Genomic DNA, 16391 nt, shown 5'->3' on the forward strand with positions numbered 1-16391 from the left:
GAAGGAGACAACCCCTGTTTCTAAAGTAAAGTTGAAAGGAGAAGGGTAGCAGATAGGCTTTAAAGTGCAGAGACTGAAGGAATGTAGGACCTCAGCCCCAAATCTGGGGATGGGTACAATTCCTCTTTCAGTGTCACTTAGAATTGTAGAGCTGGAAGGGACTCCCAAGGGTCATCTAGTCCAACCCGCCACAATGCTATCCTTAATGTTGTTTACATCTCTTCCCTTCCCCCTTTACATGGCTTAAAGTCACTTGTAATCAGATTTTGGGGTGTTTTTTTTGGTCAAAACAACTCACCAAAGCTTCCTATAGCAGTCCTTTTGCATTGCAAAGTCACATTTCTTAGTGCCGCCCTTGTCATAGTGTGGTTGGCCTGCAGCGTAAAGCTTCCTGTGAAGATCTTTGTGCTCTCCTTCCTCAGATTGGCAGAGGTGCAGGCTATGTGTGCTGCTACGTATCACAATTTATCGCCAGTCAGTTGTAAATGGAATCATTCAGAATTCTCTTTGTGTTCCTCTCCCTGCCTTCTTTAACCAATTTAATCTGGAGAGTATGTACTATCAGGCTGTGCTAGTCACTGTCTCCCTTGCCGAGATACCTTATGTTGCTGTTGCCCTTTATTAATTATTTCTGTGCTTAGCCCACCCCATCCTGAGGGTTCAGGATGGGTGGCAGTACTTTATTCTATAATTTATACTTCTAATGAGACTTTTAGAATGGTGAAAATTAGAGGGGATGGAAACATCTACTTAAACCTGACAATTAAAAGAATCCACCAATACCAAGGCTTTTAATACCAGGCATCAAGCTCTTGAACAACTCCCAGTTTTAAGACAGAGGGGTTATGTTTTGCTTTACAGCATATTTCATCTCGGTTTTAAGGAGTTAAGAAGGCTAAGCTTTCCTGTTATCAGTCAGTGTCGGTGCACGGCAGGTATTTCGGGTGCCTCTCTGGGCAACTGGAGGGGGTCTGCACTCCTTGCAGCAGGTAACTGGTTTTGTTCCCAATTAAAGATTAGCTGAGGAAGTACTGAAAATGGGTAGCATACATGGAAGCTGCTAACCTATGTCAAGAATTTCTACAAAAAGACAAGGAAATCTTGATTTTGAATTTAGAAAACTTTGCAAACTGATAGCCCCATTCTTTATGCAAGCTACGTAACTACACAGAGAAAAGGGTTTTTTATATTAAAGCCTTGGGAGGAAAAAGAAAAGGGGGGGGGATGATCAGTAGCTATTCAGACTGCCCTTTAAAGTTCAGCATCAAAAGGCAGGGGGAAAGGATGGCTTGAGAGCATCATAACTAAGTCATTAACCCCTCACGTCTCAGGAAAAGCTGTAAACCTTTACATAGGCTAGAAAAAAAGAACCTAAATAAATCTGCTTCATGCTTTCCTTTCTCTTGACAGAGGGAACACATGCCATGCCCTTGATTCTGATTACCACTGCAAGAGATGGTGTCTGAGACATACCAGCTTCTCTTACACATTTCAGACACCCAGTTTTCCCGAGTTTGCACGTAAGACTCTTAATATGAATTAACTTCATGTCCGTCATATTATTGTCCCTTTGTCCTTTTAATCTGGCCATTTTACACTACCCTACCCTAAATCCTGCCTGTCTTTTGGATAGCTACACATACTGCTTGGTAATTGCTGCCTTCACAACAGGTAGTAGAGGTTTTTTGTTTAGTAAAATAAATAGAAAGAGCCAGGGCAGAAATATACCACATATCTTGCCTTTAAAAAAAGAAAGAAAGAAAAAACTTAAAGCAGCTTACAAAGCAGAAAAGACTTAATATTTTAAATCCTAACACCCAACGTCTCTAAGACAGCAATGGCAATAAGGGGCGGCATGTTACTTACCAAAGTCCAGGTTGTCAGGAAGCAATAGTTACAAGTTGCTAGTCATTCTTGCCTATTATGTCGTGCTTCTGCTTCCTTTTACCTTTGCCCTGTCTATCTCTCTTGCAGCAAAATTACTAGTGAGCCTAATCACCTCTGAGGGAGGGGAAAAAACCTTGCCACTTCTATGATCTGTGCAGCAAGTAGAATAGTTTGCACTAAAATCTTAAACAGTTCCTCAAGGAGGAAAAATGCACTGTTTATGTGACGCAAACTACTTTACAAACAGACCAATCATAGCCATGTTTACAAAGCAGTACCATTGATTCAAGTGGCTTTTACTGTACTTGCCAGTGTGTATGCTTAGAACTGCTGTCCAAGAGTGCAGGCCACTTCCAGTATGGCTTAGTCCAGAGATGGGAACAAGGTAGAATATGGTCTTGTCAGTGGACCGCTAGTCAATATCTGATAACACTGCTTAGTGCCTGGGATTCTTGAGGGACTAGGTCAGGCTTCCTCAAACTCGGCCCTCCAGATGTTTTTGGCCTACAACTCCCATGATCCCTAGCTAGCAAGACCAGTGGTCAGGGATGATGGGAATTGTAGTCTCAAAACATCCGGAGGGCCGAGTTTGAGGAAGCCTGGACTAGGTGGACCCTAATAACATGCTGCAAAGCACTTCTTAAGTGTGCTCTTGCCTTGTAAAACAGTATGTTGGCTGGCTCAGATCAGTATCTCATAATTAACAACCAGCCACTCAGCCAGCTGTGAGAGGTATGTGAAGCACTTTGAGATCAAAATTGCTCGGATCTGTGCCAAACTTGATGCCACAATTAGTGCAGTTACATTGGAGGTTCTAGACCATCATATTGTTACAGCCTGTGGGGTCTATTTCCATTGTTGTATAGCCTGAAGAAGTGTAGGGAACACTTGCAGCAGTGAGGCTGACTATAGTCCTCTTGATCCCAACTCATTTGACTAGCAAAATATAGTATGAGATGGTTAAATGAATGGGAAGAATGCCCATTCCCCGCCTGAAAAGATCTTCCTGAGATACAGTTTTTTGAGGAAACTACCAGTTTCTAATATTCCCTTCCTGGGCAAGGTGGCCATCTGGCATCAGGTATGCCTGGAAGAAGCAGATTATCTAGACTCAAACTGGTTTCAGGTCTGCTTTTCGCACCAAAACTGCCCAGGCCAACCTGACATAACTTGGGTTGGTTTGCTAGTTACGGCCATTCCTGGACTCGGGTGGCTTGGACTCAGTTGTCCATGCTCTGTTGACCACCCATCTGGACTACTTCAATTTACTCTACGTAGGGGCTGCCCTTGAAAACAGTCCAAAAGCTGCTGCTAGCAAAATATATTGCTGCTACGTTTACAGCCTAGTGGAACCTTGTGTAACTTGGTCCTGAAAGCACTGCACTAGCTGCCAATGAGCTACGAGGCCCAATTCAATGTTAGCATTTGTGTACAATACCCTAAACAGCTTGGGGCCCAAGTTCCTAAATCAACATCTCCCTCATCATCAACCATTTTGGGCCCTAGAATCTGCAGGCAAGGCCCTGTTAGTGGTACTCCTCCCGTGGGCTGTGAAATACTGTAGGTGTTCACACATGAAAGGGCCGCCTTGGTTGCAATTCTGTATTTACTGAATGCCCACATTGGTGAGATATATCTGTCCCCCTTTATCTAACATTTGGGAGGAAATTAAAAACAAGACTCTTCACCCAGGCTGAAATATGTTGATCCCAGCAACCTTACAAATATTAACTATGAGTATATATGATTGCTTTTAGAGGGGCTTTTTAATTAATTGTTTTGTTTGCTCCCTTAATAAATGTATTCTTCTCCCCCGTGCCCAGACCATATATAATCACAGTCAGCCTATCCCTGGCTTAGTCTGAGGCAGTTACCTAAAAGTACAAGTAAGGTAAAGGGACCCCCGACCATTAAGTCCAGTTGCGGACGACGCTGGGGTTGTGGCGCTCATCTCGCTTTACTGGCCGAGGGAGCCGGCGTTTGTCCACAGATAGCTTCCAGGTCATGTGGCCAGCATGACTAAGCCGCTTCTGGTGAACCAGAGCAGCGCAGGGAAACACAGTTTACCTTCCCAGTACCTATTTATTTACTTGCACTTTGACGTGGTTTCAAACTGCTAGGTTGGCAAGAGCTGAGACCAAGCAACGGGAGCTCACCCTGTTGTGGGGATTCGAACTGCCGACCTTCTGATCGCCAAGCCCAAGGCTCAGTGGTTTAGACCACAGTGCCACCCACGTCCCTAAAAAGTACAAGTAGGCTGTTCTAAATAATACTCAATTCAAGGTTTACAGGCTACTTCACATGTGCAGATGTTCACATAAGATGTTTTACCTAAACATGTAAATACAGTAAATGTGTTAACAAATCTGGTTTTCTGTGTATTCGCAAAGAAGAATATGCTGAGTTAAAATAATCTTGCTGCATCATAAAATTACTTTAAACTTTTTTCTGCAAATTGAGGATAATCCAGTAAGATAAATATTTAATTTGCAATATTTTAATGAGTGGTGGGCAACGTGGCTTCTGAGGCCCTCTGTTAATGTTGGTAGTGTGTTGCTGCCACATAGCTTGCTCCCATACAAACACCCTGAGATATATGGAAGAAATCCAGCTGCTGCACTTTACACCCTGAGCTTCTCCTGTATAGGTCAGGACATGCTGCACTATACCAGCTCCACACGAAGGAGCCATGCTGTAGTGCAGCCTTCACCCACCTGCTGCCCCCTGTGCTGGCTGAGACTCATGGGAATTGTCTTTAGACATTTGACAGGCATCCGGTTTGTGGAGCCTGCTGTATTTGGTCCCGTGCTCTCAGTATAAGTGGGGAAAGTTTATATCCTCATGCAAAATAAAGAGGGTAAAATTTTGGACTGTTGCATTTCAGAGTGTAGGTATGGGGAGAGTCATAGTTGTTAGGGAAGTGCTGGGTGAGATCCCATGGACAGTAATACTAAAAGGAAAGGGAGTTCAAGATGGCTGGGAGTTTGTTAAGAGGGAGATAGTAAAAGCACAACTTCAGGCAATACCAATGAGACGGAAACATGGAAGGTGCCTAAAGAAGCCAGGGTGGCTATCTAAAGAACTTTTAACTGAGTTAAGATTAAAAAAGGATGTGTACAAAAAATGGAAAAGGGGGGAAACCACCAAAGAGGAATTCAAACAAATAGCCAGCACGTGTAGACACAAAGTCAGAAAAGCTAAAGCACAAAATGAACTCAGGCTTGCTAGAGAGGTTAAAAGCAACAAAAAAGGCTTTTATGGGTATGTTCGTAGCAAAAGGAAGAACAAAGAAACCGTGGGGTCACTCAGAGGAGAAGATGGTGAAATGCAAACAGGGGACACAGAAAGGGCTGAACTCCTCAATGCTTTCTTTGCCTCAGTCTTCTCCGATAAAGAAAACAATGCCCGACCTGAAGAATTTGGAGCAAATGATTCAGCAGAGGAAACACAACCCAGAATAACTAAGGAGATAGTACAAGAATACTTGGCTAGTCTAGATGTATTCAAGTCTCCAGGGCCAGATGAACTGCATCCAAGAGTATTAAAAGAACTGGCAGATGTGATTTCAGAACCACTGGCAGTCATCTTTGAGAATTCCTGGAGAACAGGCGAAGTCCCCGCAGACTGGAGGAGGGCAAATGTTGTCCCTATTTTCAAAAAGGGGAAAAGAGAGGACCCAAATAATTACCGCCCAGTCAGTCTGACATCAATACCAGGGAAGATTCTGGAGCAGATCATTAAGCAAACAGTCTGTGAGCACCTAGAAAGGAATGCTGTGATCACCAATAGTCAGCATGGATTTCTGAAAAATAAGTCATGTCAGACTAACCTGATCTCGTTTTTTGACAGAATTACAAGCCTGGTAGATGAAGGGAACACAGTGGATGTAGTCTACCTTGATTTCAGCAAGGCACTTGACAAGGTGCCCCATGATATTCTTGTAAAGAAGCTGGTAAAATGCGGTCTTGACTATGCTACCACTCAGTGGATTTGTAACTGGCTGACTGACCGAACCCAAAGGGTGCTCATCAATGGTTCCTCTTCATCCTGGAGAAGAGTGACTAGTGGGGTGCCACAGGGTTCTGTCTTGGGCCCGGTCTTATTCAACATCTTTATCAACGACTTGGATGATGGACTCAAGGGCATCCTGATCAAATTTGCAGATGACACCAAACTGGGAGGGGTGACTAACACCCCAGAGGACAGGATCACACTTCAAAACGACCTTGACAGATTAGAGAACTGGGCCAAAACAAACAAGATGAATTTTAACAGGGAGAAATGTAAAGTATTGCACTTGGGCAAAAAAAATGAGAGGCACAAATACAAGATGGGGGACACCTGGCTTGAGAGCAGTACATGTGAAAAGGATCTAGGAGTCTTGGTTGACCACAAACTTGACATGAGCCAACAATGTGACGCGGCAGCTAAAAAAGCCAATGCAATTCTGGGCCTCATCAATAGGAGTATAGCATCTAGATCAAGGGAAGTAATAGTGCCACTGTATTCTGCTCTGGTCAGACCTCACCTGGAGTACTGTGTCCAGTTCTGGGCACCACAGTTCAAGAAGGACACTGACAAACTCGAACGTGTCCAGAGGAGGGCAACCAAAATGGTCAAAGGCCTGGAAACGATGCCTTATGAGGAACGGCTAAGGGAGCTGGGCATGTTTAGCCTGGAGAAGAGGAGGTTACGGGGTGATATGATAGCCATGTACAAATATATAAAAGGATGTCACATAGAGGAGGGAGAAAGGCTGTTTTCTGCTGCTCCAGAGAAGCGGACACGGAGCAATGGATCCAAACTACAAGAAAGAAGATTCCACCTAAACATTAGGAAGAACTTCCTGACAGTAAGAGCTGTTCGACAGTGGAATTTGCTGCCAAGGAGTGTGGTGGAGTCTCCTTCTTTGGAGGTCTTTAAGCAGAGGCTTGACAACCATATGTCAGGAGTGCTCTGATGGTGTTTCCTGCTTGGCAGGGGGTTGGACTCGATGGCCCCTGTGGTCTCTTCCAACTCTATGATTCTATGATTCTAAATGCTTTTTCACACAAGACTCCTGTATGTAGCACATCAAAGGATATCCCTGATACAATGGTATATGCAAGGAAAGTTATATATGGGGAAATAATTATTTTAAAATATGCAACCCCCAACATGAAGCCAGAAGTGATACAATCCAAAGCTTTAGAACCTCATTTAATTTTCAAGCTGACAAAAAGCTGAAAGTAAGAGGCCATAATTTAGTTCTTTTCAGTTTCAATTTTTTTACTTCCCTATGAATTCCCTTACATTAGGTCATTGTATCAGGATTTTTCAAGGAGTTGGCTTTTCCACAACTTATTTTCAAATCCAAGGCAGCATCTTCATTGAACCATAATGGGGGGAGGGGCGATCTCTATCTCTCAAGTTTTTTACGAAGTGTGAGAACATCAAACTGCCAATTTACACACTAGCCGTAATCTCAACATTAACGTTTGCTTAACCTTATCAAACTGAGCAGAGTTAAACTTATTCCATGCTGAATTGAATTGTGGGCTGTTTTTGTGGCTTTCTTACATACGGGCATTTTGTGCTAGTGTTTTGTGTCTGTTATAACCTTGCAAGCCTAGACAACTTTCTAGGTTACGTACACATGACATTTTTCAGCTGCATGCACACATTTTATTATAGAATCAATAGAGACTTGAGTACATTTTTCCCTGTGTAGTATACACACAAAATCCAGATCTTCTCCCTATTGCCCCCCCCCCAATGAAAAGCACTTTTAAAGAAACCGGATTCATTCTAAAAATAAAAGCTCATTGCAGATTGAATCTGCCCTACCCCCAAATGTATCCATTTGAAAGCAGATGTCGAGGGCCCTGTCAGTGGGGGGCATACCCACACCTGCCCCAGTTCCATTGTAGGTGGGCATATACAAAAGCCACAATCACCACTTCATTTGCCTGAGTCATGAAAGAGCAAAAAGCATGGAAAACCTAATGAAAGGGTGAGGCTTTAGAACTTGTTTCCTACATCCACCCTTAGATATAGCAGGATCTAGAATCAATCTAAATGGAAAGCAGCATGTTGAATACAAGCATGAATGCTTCTGGATTGAGAAACACTACATTTTTGTGCTACAAGCAGTTAAAGTGTGTACGGCTTTACTGACAGGTATATCTTCTTGCTCCAGAAATTTCCGTAGCCAAGCATGAAGACGGTGAAAGTAACACATGAATCGCCTCACATACAAGAATCTTGAGTTCTATAACAGTTTTGTTTTGGGGGCAAACCTTTGGTCTGAGGTGAACTCAATATTGCCCTTTAACCTGCAGGTTGGTCTTTAATTGGTTCTTATTGTGATGAAATATATTTTAAAGCTAGATGTTTTGTATTTGTGGGGTTTTTTGTTTTGTTTTTTTGCTTCAGCCTGTGGTTTTTTATTTTAATAGTTAACCACACCAATACATTTTTGAGTAAATAGCTGATGATCTGCCAGCCATTTAGAGGAGGAATTGAGTTCTGAGATGTAGAGCGCATGCATGCACAGGGTCCCACAACGAACCCGTGCCACCGCCTAAATAAATCTTGGGCAGCAAGACTAGGAGATGAGACACAGCAGAACCACAGCTGTTTAACAGTAGACAGTACTGGGGGAGAGGAGATGGTAGTTTCAGATATGTTCACCATAATTTCTAACCTTTATACTTGCAATGCAGATATCTTCACAGTAAAATAAAAAGTTGGCTTTCAACACGCTTTGTTTGCCTGCTGTCCAAAGGGGCGTTTCCACATACATTTTCATCACCTGATGACCATAATAAAATGGGTGGTTTGTATGCATAATACAGCCATCACAGATCTAATGGCACCCAAAACTATAGTTGTTTTAAATAGTTTTTATGCTGTGATGCGCCCTGGGACCTTAGGGTGAAGGGTGGTTAATCATAATAATATAGATTCAGCCTTGGTGCTAAATTTCCTTATGTGCAAATTGGGTGTTTTGACATAAGCTTTTAGATCCCACTTCATTAGATGCATGAAATGTTATCCTCAGTTGGCAGTTATCAGCCATCTGAGAACAACACTTCACGAGTCTGTGGAAGAGAACTCTAGGCTAGAATGCCTTATGCACAATATTGGTGTGTTAGTTTTTTAAGGAGTCACAAGATGTTTCATTGCAGACATCTTTGCCTGAATCATCTCAGTATACAGTAGATTCCAAGAGCAATGGAGGCACAAAAAGCCTGTTTCATGTGGTTGAGCTGGTTCTGGAAAAAAAATGTTCTAAAGACCAGTTTATGCATTCTACAACCTCAGGCCTTGTTGCCTAGTTCTTTTAAAGTTGTCTCAAAAGTGCATTCAACTTTGCCTTGCCTATTTTTCAGCATAAGCCCAATAACTTCCAGTACATTTGCCTGAAGGTGTATTATCCAGAAAAGCCCTTTAAAGAAGGCATTGGAACAGGCAATGCAGAAAGTACCTCCTGAATTACAATTAAATTCTGAAGTTATTTAATTTAAGGGGGAGGAGAGATTGTGTCATCATAAGTTCTCACTACATTCTCTGAAAACCTCGAGTAGGCTGTTGATTTCTTATTTTTTATTAAGTAAAGCTGCTATCCTTCCCTAACATTGGATAGAATAAACGCTATAATCTGGCTCTGAAAGCTGTGTTGGATGGGAGACCACCTGGGAACCATCTGTAAGTTGCTTTGAGGTCTTTAGAGGAAGCACATGGTATAAGCAATAAATAAATGAAGACTGTTTACATTCATATTCAAAGCTTGTATATTTGGATAAGGAATATTCCTTAGGGGGGAATGGGACTGCTCAAGTCCTTTGATTCGTAAGAAGTGTTTCCTGAGTTCAATTAATATATTTCCTTTTTTAAAAAAGTAGTTTTATTGTTTCAAGGAACAGATCTTGGGCAAGGGTAGGGATGAATGAAGGATTTTTAAAGCAATAGTAGCACTGAAATGAATTTCAAAGTGTTCAAATATGCACACGATCATTTAAAATGCAAAATTCTAATTTTGAAATTCCAAATCCAGATTTGAAATTTGACTCTAGCTTTCAAGTTCTATTTATGGCTGAATTTTCCATTCCATCGGAGTGGAAATGTTCAGATTTTTTTGTAGGTTCACATGAATGTTGGTGACAAGTTTGAGTTGCAGCATGGGGAAAATGTGAATTGAATTGCAACGTAGACACTGCATACTGAATTTTGCGGGTTTCATAGACTTCACATTCCACTTGTCATGCAACACTTGGGAGGAAAGAGCTATTGGATATTAATATAACAAATCAAGTAAAACTGTATTGTCCCCATGTTGCTTCCATGTAACTATTACAACTGTGCCATTTAGTCTGTTTGAAAGAGTTTATGACAGGCATGGCCAAACTTGGCCCTCCAGATGTTTTGGGACTACAACTCCCATCATCCCTAGCTAACAGGACCAGTGGTCAGGGATGGTGGGAATTGTAGTCCCAAAACATCTGGAGGGCCAAGTTTGGCCATGCCTGGTCTAGGAGAAAGCATTGCATCGTAAGTCTCAAGCCATTGAACCTAGTGGACTTCTCAACACAGCTGCTACTTTTCTACAGCAGCCAGTTTCTGAATAACAGTTTATGTATGGTTTTGGTTGCTGCTGCTTCCAGCTGTCTTGAAGATACATTGCCAGGTTACACAGTTCTTTAAGTCACTGCAAACACTTTGTGACCACAATTACAATGAATCAAACTTGTACTTGATCTATAGATAAACACTTTGGGTAGAAATCAGCATGGCACTAGAAGGTTGTTCAGTAAGCATAAGCATTTTTGGTTGCATGATAGAACCATCTCCTCTCCTCTCCCCACAAACTATTCTGGGATTTCTCTCCCCCCCTCCCAGAGCAGATTTGTGGGGTACATGGGAGGAAAGGGTGGGGAAAGCCCTACTGGAGTTGTGCTGGCTTCCACTAATGAGACCAAGTACTGTAGCTGAATCCAGCCCATAACCTAGATTGCTGCTGATACTACCAGCTGTCACTATCCATTGCCACATTTGGTTCTTGCACCAAATACACACACCTAAAAAAACTTGAGTTCTCATATTTTGACTCTTATTGCACTCAACACATTAATTTTTATTAAATTTGTATACCACCCTTCATCTGAAGGTCCCAGGGCAGTTCACAACAGAAAAATACAAAATGAAAATACAATATACATAATAAAAACCAATAGCCCCCAACTCATTTTTTAAAAAGCCATGGGGTGTTCAATCAACACCTGGTTGAAGAGAAACATTTCCCCTGCCTAAATATATGTAATGAATGTGCCAGGTGAGCCTCCCTTGGGAGAGCATCTCATAAACGGAGCCATTGCAGAAAAGGTCCATTCTTGTGTTGCCACCTTCTGGACCTCATGAAGGTGCACAAAGAAGGGCCTCAGATAAACAGTTTAGCTTTTTACTCTTAAAGTCATTTAAACAATGCCCAATCAAAAATGGAATGGGATAGTCTAAAAAAGTTATCCACCTTGGCTCCCAATTCCATATTAAATCTCACCTTTTTGAGGGGCTTGTGTTACTAACAGCCAACCATGTTGGGTGTGTAAAATTTATACCCATTTTCCTCCCCTCTTGTGCCATCCCACGATAGGTAAAGGTACCCCTGCCCATACGGGCCAGTCGTGTCCGACTCTAGGGTTGTGCGCCCATCTCACTCAAGAGGCCGGGGGCCAGCGCTGTCCGGAGACACTTCCGGGTCACGTGGCCAGCGTGACAAAGCTGCATCTGGCAAGCCAGCGCAGCACACGGAACGCCGTTTACCTTCCCGCCAGTAAGCGGTCCCTATTTATCTACTTGCACCCGGGGGTGCTTTCGAACTGCTAGGTTGGCAGGCGCTGGGACCGAGCAACGGGAGCGCACCCCGCCGCGGGGATTCGAACCGCCGACCTTTCGATCGGCAAGTCCTAGGCACTGAGGCTTTTTACCCACAGCGCCACCCGCGTCCACGATACAGAAGTGATTAACTTTTGGAGAAGTTTCTGGTACTTAAAAGTGTTTGCAAACATGTTTGCTGCATTTACACTATTCCAGTTTTTATTCTTCAAATGTGCTTGTTGATTTTGCATTACTTCCTGCCCCAAAACCGCAGCTCATTTAATAGCCCAGAACCTATCCCTTACTGCTGGGTATTTTCTTCTTTTGAAAAAGTTTTATTGAAACTTTTCAGCATACTGTCCAATAAAAAACAAACTAAGTAAAAATTAAAAAAGAAAATTTCAACTTCATCTTCAGCCATTTAAGAATATTGGTTTCATCATCTAAGTGGTTTTCCTGATTCTTGTGTCCTTAAAAAATCTTGTGGATATAATGGCTTTGTGTTTGCCAATATAAACAGGTCCCAATTATTGTCTCTTGTTTTGAAAGGGATCCGATTCAAGCTTTTAAAAGTTGATGTCCTGTAATCAACTCCGTACCAAAGACGCCTGAGTAAGCTTAGCAGTCATGGGAGAAAATGAACTCTCCTCTTATGGATCAGTAACTGTTGCAGAAACAGGAAGAGAGTAGGAATAAATGGATATTTCTCCAACCAGAGGGATGTAGAAAGTGCAGTCCTTTTTCAGCTTGTTGATAAATTATCTAGACCAGAGCTTTTCAAACTGTATATTGCAACACATTAGTGTGTTGGCTACAGTGTGTAGATGTGTCGCGCGAACGCTCCTCATGCTCCTCCAATGGCTGGAAAGGGGTTAATTTAACGTCTGGTTTGCTAGTAAAACTGAATTACTGTGTCGCGAAATGATGCATGTCTAAAAAGTGTGTCACCAACATGGTGATTTAGATTAAGGGGTGAGCAGTGAAGTAGCCAAGTTACAAGGGATTGTAAAGACCTCCAAAAGGGCTTCTCCAAACTGAGTGAATGAATGTAAAATTGCAACAGCACATTAATGCAAGCAAGTGTAAATTGAGGCACATTGGGACAAAAAAAAACCCTTAATTTTGCATATACACTCATTGGGTCTGTACTGGCAATGTCTGGCCAAACGATCGCCTCCTTCCCTACAGACCCTCTCTGGTGCTAAGATGGGTGGAGGGTGCCCTCTTGGTTGTTCCAGCACGCTCAGAAGCTTGGATAAGGCTGTCAACAGATACTAACCATACAGGTATGTTTTACCTCCACGGTAGGAGTAGAACATCAAACATTAAAAACTTCCCTATACAGGACTGCCTTCAGATGTCTCCTAAAAGTCAGTTTGTTACCTAGACATATGACGGAAGGGCGCGACTACGGAGAAGGCCCTCTGCCTGGTTCCTGTAGCTTTACTTCCCACGGTGAGGGAACCGCCAGAAGGCCCTCGGAGCTGGATTTCAGTGTCTGGGCTGAACCATGGGGGTGGAGATGCTCCTTCAGGTATACAGAGCCGAAGTACAACACACAAAGTGTAAACCAGCCCCAACTGAATATTCACAATAACAAGTCCTTAATAGTATTTACTGATACTATTCACTCCTACAGTTTGCCCTGCACAGGTATGGAGGCAGAGTTGGTATGCAAATGTGTTCTAAGGGTTGGGACTTGAGGAGGCAGTGATTACTGCCTTGCGTTCATCGCAATCAGCACTGTTGCCGTTCTGCTACAGTTCTGCTTCTTCTAAAACCTATGTCGATGCCAGAAATGATGTAATTCATCATGTATGAATGGAAAGGAAACATCAGAACCTGACAATAACTATTTACATCATGTTGCAGATTTAAAGGAAAAACACCATAGCCAATACCACTGCTATTTGCTTGGATGATTTCCATTCCAGACTTCCTATGAAGATGCAGTTTGTGGCAATTTACACTCCCGTTCTTACAGCATCCCTACCTAGGGGTCAGTCTTTGAAAATCTTTGTTTAGTGGTGACTTATAACTAGCATGGATGGACTGTCTATAAGCAAAGGCAAGGCCTGCATGAAGGTAAGTAGCATTTTGCTAAATTTCTTGTAGAGTCTTAAGAATGCATGGCGGGGGTTCGCTGGAAAGCTAAATTAATGATCCTTCAACACAGATGCTTAAGATACTACTTTGAGTATCCTCATTAATTTCAGTGGTCTTGTGGAAGTAAAGCTCATTCCATGTATCATTGGTTTGGTTTTTTAACTGATGCTAGCAGCAGTCCTGGGACGCGGGTGGCGCTGTGGGTTAGAGCCTAGGACTTGCCGATCAGAAGGTCAGCGGTTCGAATCCCTGCGACGGGGTGAGCTCCCGTTGCTCGGTCCCTGCTCCTGCCAACCTAGCAGTTCGAAAGCACGTCAAAGTGCAAGTAGATAAATAGGTACCGCTCCGGCGGGAAGGTAAACGACGTTTCCGTGTGTTGCTCTGCTTCGCCAGAAGTGGCTTAGTCATGCTGGCTACATGACCCAGAAGCTGTACACCGGCTCCCTCAGCCAATAAAGCGAGATGAGGGCCACAACCCCAGAGTCGGCCACGACTGGACCTAATGGTCAGGGGTCCCTTTACCTTTACCAGCAGTCCTAAGTATACTTACAAGGAATCTCTGCTGCAATTCTATATAAACACTTACTTGGGAGCAAGCCCTACTGAGCCCAGTGAGCCTTACTTCTAAGTAAACATGCCTAGGATTGCCCTTTATGTCCTTTTGAACTGAATGCAGCTTGCTTCTAAGTAAATATGTTTAGGATCAGTCTGTATATACTGTGATTAAATCTCACATTATTGAACTGGGCCTGCGCTAATGGTTGACTGACAACCACACAGTGCCATAAGTCAATAGCTAATGAGAGAGAATGAGATGAAAAGAAACCACTGCTAGCAATGGAAAAATAACATCTTGTAAACTGGGAAATTTTGCTATACCATACTTCAAGAGGAGCGGGTGGGCAGAAGATAGATTCACAGTCATTACTTGTTTTTATTTCCAATTTGCAGCAAATAAGCAAAGGGTTTCTGGCACCCAATTATTTAACAATAACAAAAAAAGCTTCCCTCCCTCTTCTAAATCAGGCAACTGAAATAAAGAAAGGTCCAGGGGATTTGGGTCAGAAAGAGTTGTGAGCTCAGTTAATCCTAAAGCACATTTGCACCGCACTTTAACAAAATGTAGACCCTGCCAAGGGACGCTGGTGGCGCTGTGGGTTAAACCACAGAGCCTAGGACTTGCTGATCAGAAGGTCGGCGGTTCGAATCCCTACGACGGGGTGAGCTCCCGTTGCTCCGTCCCAGCTCCTGCCAACCTAGCAGTTCGAAAGCACGTCAAAGTGCAAGTAGATAAATAGATACCGCTCCGGCGGGAAGGTAAATGGCGTTTCCGTGTGCTGCTCTGGTTCGCCAGAAGCGGCTTAGTCATGCTGACCACATGACCCGAAAGCTGTACGCCGGCTCCCTCGGCCAATAAAGCGAGATGAGCGCCGCAACCCCAGAGTCGGCCACGACTGGACCTAATGGTCAGGGGTCCCCTTTACCTTTACCTTTAGACCCCGCCAAGCCGGAAAGCTATATAGGGGTACCTCGGGTTACATACGCTTCAGGTTACAGACTCCGCTAACCCAGAAATATTACCTCGGGTTAAGAACTTTGCTTTCGGATGAGAACAGAAATCGTGCTTCGGCGGCGCAGCAGCAGCAGGAGGCCCGATTAGCTAAAGTGGTGTTTCAGGTTAAGAACAGTTTCAGGTTAAGTACGGACCTCCGGAACGAATTAAGTACTTAACCTGAGGTAATCCAGCTATACTTTGCTGCTGCTGCTGTACTGCCCTAAACCCATAGATCTCAGGGTGGTTCACAACATAAAATCACAATACAGTGGTACCTTAGTTTACAAACTTAATCTGTTCCGCAAGTCTGTTATTAAACCGAAACCATTCTTAAACCAAGGCGCGCTTTCCCTAATGAGGGCTCCCACCGCCGGTGCCCTTCCACCATTCAGATTCTGTTCTTAGACTGAAGTAAAGTTTGCAAACCGGGACACTACTTCCGGTTTTGCAGAGTTTGTATACCGAATAGTTTGTAAACAGGGCTGTTCTTAAACCGAGGTACCACTGTATTAAAAAAAAAAACAGCAAATGCATAATAAAAACAAACAATTTTATGCTGCATACTTCTATGGATTACTAGGCTGGTTTGGAATATAGGTTTTTGACTCTGTAGCATCAGCTTATTCGAAATTAAGAGGATGCCGCTACAGCTGCTACAGTTTCATGACCGATAAATGCATCCCCTTCCCCAGAAAGTAAATACTTCCCTTCCTAATCAAAGACACTTGGTAATGGTATACCAATCCTTCCTGTGTGGCGATTCTGGACCTGCAATGTCAGCACTGGCTGAGTGAGAGGTTATTATCCTCATGGCCTGAAATCATAATACCACATGCAACTTTTGATTATTACTTTGAGATTTCTGCTCTGATGTGCCAGCAAGGTGATGCGCAACCTTAAACCAGTGGGAAAGTGGCTGCAATCGCCAGTGCTATTTTTCTATAAAAAGAGGTGCAAGAACTCACCATTAACACCTCCCTTGTTCTCT

General features: G+C 43.1%; 1 long non-coding RNA gene across 2 annotated transcripts; it reads left to right on the forward strand.

Moving 5' to 3' along the window:
- Positions 1–34: 34 nt before the first annotated feature.
- LOC114599709 (uncharacterized) lies at positions 35–9650 on the forward strand. Of its 2 annotated transcripts, XR_003707353.2 has the most exons (3): positions 35–1520; positions 8066–8207; positions 9261–9650. It is a non-coding gene; the product is annotated as an uncharacterized LOC114599709 (long non-coding RNA). The 2 variants fall into 2 exon arrangements; XR_003707352.2 differs by having other exon boundaries at positions 8066–9650.
- Positions 9651–16391: the final 6741 nt, after the last annotated feature.

This window comes from Podarcis muralis, chromosome 5 (assembly GCF_964188315.1).
Source record: "Podarcis muralis chromosome 5, rPodMur119.hap1.1, whole genome shotgun sequence".
NCBI classification, from domain to species: domain Eukaryota; kingdom Metazoa; phylum Chordata; class Lepidosauria; order Squamata; family Lacertidae; genus Podarcis; species Podarcis muralis.